This window comes from Molossus molossus, unplaced genomic scaffold, assembly GCF_014108415.1.
Source record: "Molossus molossus isolate mMolMol1 unplaced genomic scaffold, mMolMol1.p scaffold_m16_p_2, whole genome shotgun sequence".
In the NCBI taxonomy this organism is placed as follows: Eukaryota; Metazoa; Chordata; class Mammalia; order Chiroptera; family Molossidae; genus Molossus; species Molossus molossus.
The window spans coordinates 13461695-13465784 of NW_023425355.1; the positions used below are offsets into that span (position 1 = coordinate 13461695).

Genomic DNA, 4090 nt, shown 5'->3' on the forward strand with positions numbered 1-4090 from the left:
AGACTCATATGTATTAATATTTCTATTCAGAGCAATGCTCCTGATTTGAATGTGCCCTTTTCAGCATCCCACAAGGGGCCCTTTGGGCAATTACCTTAGCAATAATCTAAGACCTCTCTTTTCTATAAAAATAGTCAGGAATTTATATATACATCCACGTTTTATCTCAAAAGTATTTCCATGGTATTTTCAGGTGTAAGATCACATTGAAATGAGAAAAAAAAATAATAATACAGCACTTTCTGTTGCACTCTAAGTAATAAATAAATTTTGGTGTTCTAACCAATTAAATTAGTACTTTAATTCCTTTTAAAATCCTAATGTTTTGGATATTTGTTCCAGTTGTGATATCCACCCCCCCCCCCTTTTTTAGTCTAAGGGTGAACTATTTTGTTAGAAAGTCACTAGCACCATCTACCGTTGGTATTTGGAACTATTTTGAAATATTTGAAATGTTCTAGAAATATCACAGTTATACAATGATGGCAAGAAATTTGGAATTTACAAAGATTAAAAGAGACTTGGAATTTTAAACAAACATAAGATAAAACTAAATAGTAAATGGAACATAAGTTTGAGAAAACAACTATTTGACCTATAAGAAAACATTTACTTGAACATAAGGGACAAATAAATTAATAATAAGAATGTAGATATCTTCAGGGATCTAAAAGAAAAAAAATAATATTCTCAAAATTCATGTGAGCCCTGGCCGGTTTGGCTCAGCGGTTGGAGTGTCCACCTGCGGTCCGGAGAGACCTGGGTTCGGTTCCCGCTAAGGGCATGTACCTCGGTTGCAGTTTGTCCCTGGCCCTGGTTGGTCGTGTGGGTGGCAGCCGCTCGATGTGTCCCTTTCACATCGATGTTTCCCTCTCTATCTCTTCCTCTCTCTCCCTCCCACTCTATCTGTACAAAAAAAAGGAAAAATGTCCTCGGATGAGGATAAAAAAAAAAATTCATGTGAATGCAATTTTCATAAATAGTTTTGAGATTCTGGGATTTCATGATCTGTAAAATACCCCACACCCCAAAATTATAGTGACCAGTGAAGGGGTTCAGAACAGGCTTCCCTAAGATATGACACTTCAGCATGTGAATTATGTTGAACTGAAGGCAAGCAGCTTACTGCAGACTCACGAGAAACTGTCTTCTCCCCAAAAGAATTGAAATCTTGGGTCTTGCCACTAATAAGAGTTATTACCAGAAATAGCTTTTATGACTTACCTACAAGGCAGGGAAAACTTTAATTACTGAGAATCTGATCTTCTTATTGTGTTGCAAATAATCTTTCTCCTGCCCTGAAGTCCAGGGCACCTTACATAAGGTTAGGCTATCTGCATGTATTCTTTGGAAAAATGTCTATTCATATAAGAAAATATTTCAATTGGTTGCCTTTTCATTTTATTGATGATTTTCTATTTCTTATGTACCCCTGGATCGCATTTGATGCCAAACTTGCTACATGACGGGGAAAACATATTATGAGAAGAGATTAATTACATCCCCAACCCCACAGGGAAGTGCCAATCAAAACCACAATGAGAAATCACCTTGCACCTGTTAGGATGAATAGTATAAAAAAGACAAAAAATTACAAGTGTTAGCAAGGATGTAGAGAAAAGAGGGTTACTCGTGCACTATTGGTGAGATTATACATTGCTGCTATGGAAACAGTATGGAGGTTATTAAAAAAATTAAAAATAGAACTAGCATATGATCCAACAATTCTACTTCCGGGTATTTATCCAAAGAAAAGTAAAACACCTGGTTGAAGAAATATATACATTATTTACAATAGCCAAGATATGAAAGCAACCTAAGTGCCATTGATGGATGAATGGTTAGAGATTTGTGGGATACACACACACACACACACACACACACACACACACACTGGAATATTATTCATATTATTCAGCCATAAAAAAGAATGAAACTTTGCCATTTGGGACAATATAGATGGACATTGAGGGCATTATGCTAAGTGAAATGAATTTATATGTAGAATATAAAATAAAAATAGAGAGAACAGCTTGGTGGTTACCAGAGGTGGAGGGTGGGGGCTATAGGTCAAACAGGTGAAGGTAGTCAAAAAGGTACAACATTCAGTTATAAAATACATAAGTTATGGGGATGTACATTGAGCACCACAATGATAGTAAGTAATACTATAGTGTATATTTGAAAATTGCTAAGAGAGTAATGCTAAAAGTTCTTATCACAAAAAAAAATATGTAACTATTTTTGCTAACAGATGTGAACTATACTTACCATGGTGATCATTTCACAATATGTACAAATATCAAATCATTATGTTGTATACTGAAACTAAAATAATGTTGTATGTCAGCTATATTTCAATTAAAATTATATTAAAGAACAAACCAGCAGCCCAGCTAGTGTAGCTCAGTAGACTGAGCATCATTCTATGGACTAAGAAGTCCTTATACTATTCCGGTCAGGGCACATGCCTAGGTTTCTAGCTTGATCCCCAGTAGGGGGCGTGCAGGAGGCAGCCGATTGATGTTTCTCTCCTACATGGATGTTTTTATCTCTCTCTCCCTTCCTCTCTCTCTAAAAAAATCAATAAAAAATATTTTTTAAAAAGAAGAACAAACTAACAACTGAGAATAATTTTAAAGAGAAAAAATGACATCAAGAGTCTCATTGGTTCTCTGAAACATTATTAGTACAAAAACACGAAGTATATTAATAAAGTGATTTATTGGAGAACATTGAGTAATCTAGCAGCAGTATAAAAACTTTCTGAACTAAATAAATTATTTGCTTTTCATTGGCACAACTAAAATTTCTTTCAAAAGAAATGAACATTGGGTATGTGGTTCAATTTTGTGCCCTAACTGAATTTTCACTAAATCTTCTGGTGTCACAGGCATTCTATTTCAATCAGATTCTATTATTTTATAAATTAATCTGACATCTTTTTTTAGTGTCCTAGAAAAATTTGATAGTATTTCAAAAAGGAAGATAATAAACTGAAAAAAGAAGGAATGGTAGCATTTGATTATTCAATCAATGCGTTTTTTGATCTCCCAGACCATATATTGAAAAGGGACATGTACTCCTCTTATTCCTCATTGTATTGCCGAAAAACTACCATGTGAAGGACATTAGGTGCTTTAAAAGTTTGTTTAATAAATAAATACATAATTGGACAGTGAAGAAAAGAAAGAATAGTAGATACCCTGGAGAAAATTGGTTATGAAGATAATAGAATGAAAATACTTGCCAACTGGTTTAATTGCCTAAATGATCCCTAAAAAATATTTTCAAATGGAGTAACCTGCTTCCTATAATATACAAAAATAAGTTTTCATAGCAAGCAGACTGAGTTTTTGTTTTGGCACAAGTAAATTATTTCTCTTTTTACCAGGATTAAAAATTAGTACATGGACAGTGGTTACAAATGTCCAATTTTCATGGACCAAAGAGTAACAAAATTTTAAATTATTGGAAGGAAAGAGTTTGTTAAAGTAAGAGAGAGAGCCAGTGGTTTGAGGGAAATAATATAGTTCCACTTAAATAACCAATTATTTTTCTTTTTTCATAGTAAAACTTAATAATAATACTGATATATATATAAAATTCTTGCATCAATGGGGCATTGATAAAAGGAATGTCTGCTTCATAAATAATCATAGTTTGTTAAATGCTGCCTGAATTCAGAAGATCACTTCAGAACAGAGCATCAAGAATAAAAACAAAGTGCTCACTTCGGCAGCACATATACAAAAATTGGAAAGATACGGAGAAGGTTAACATGACCCCTGTGCAAGGATGATACAAGTTCATGAAGCGTTCCATGTTTTTAAATAGCATGTTATTAAACAATAAATGGGTTAACACTGAGATTAAAGAAGAAATTAAAAAATTACCTGGAAACAAATGAAAATGAACCACAACAACTCAAAATCTATGGGACACAGTGAAAGCAGTCCTGAGAGGGAAGTTCATGGAATTGCAGGCCCACCTCAAGAAGCAAGAAAAATCTCAGATAAACAATATAACCCTACACCTGAAAAAAGTAGAGAAAGAACAACAATCAAAGCCCAGAGTAAGTATAAGGAAG

General features: G+C 33.9%; 1 non-coding gene across 1 annotated transcript; it reads left to right on the forward strand.

The window, feature by feature from the left end:
* The first annotated feature begins 3726 nt into the window (after positions 1–3726).
* LOC118636775 lies at positions 3727–3831 on the forward strand. The gene has a single exon (XR_004960758.1). It is a non-coding gene; the product is annotated as a U6 spliceosomal RNA (small nuclear RNA).
* The last annotated feature ends 259 nt before the right edge of the window (positions 3832–4090 follow it).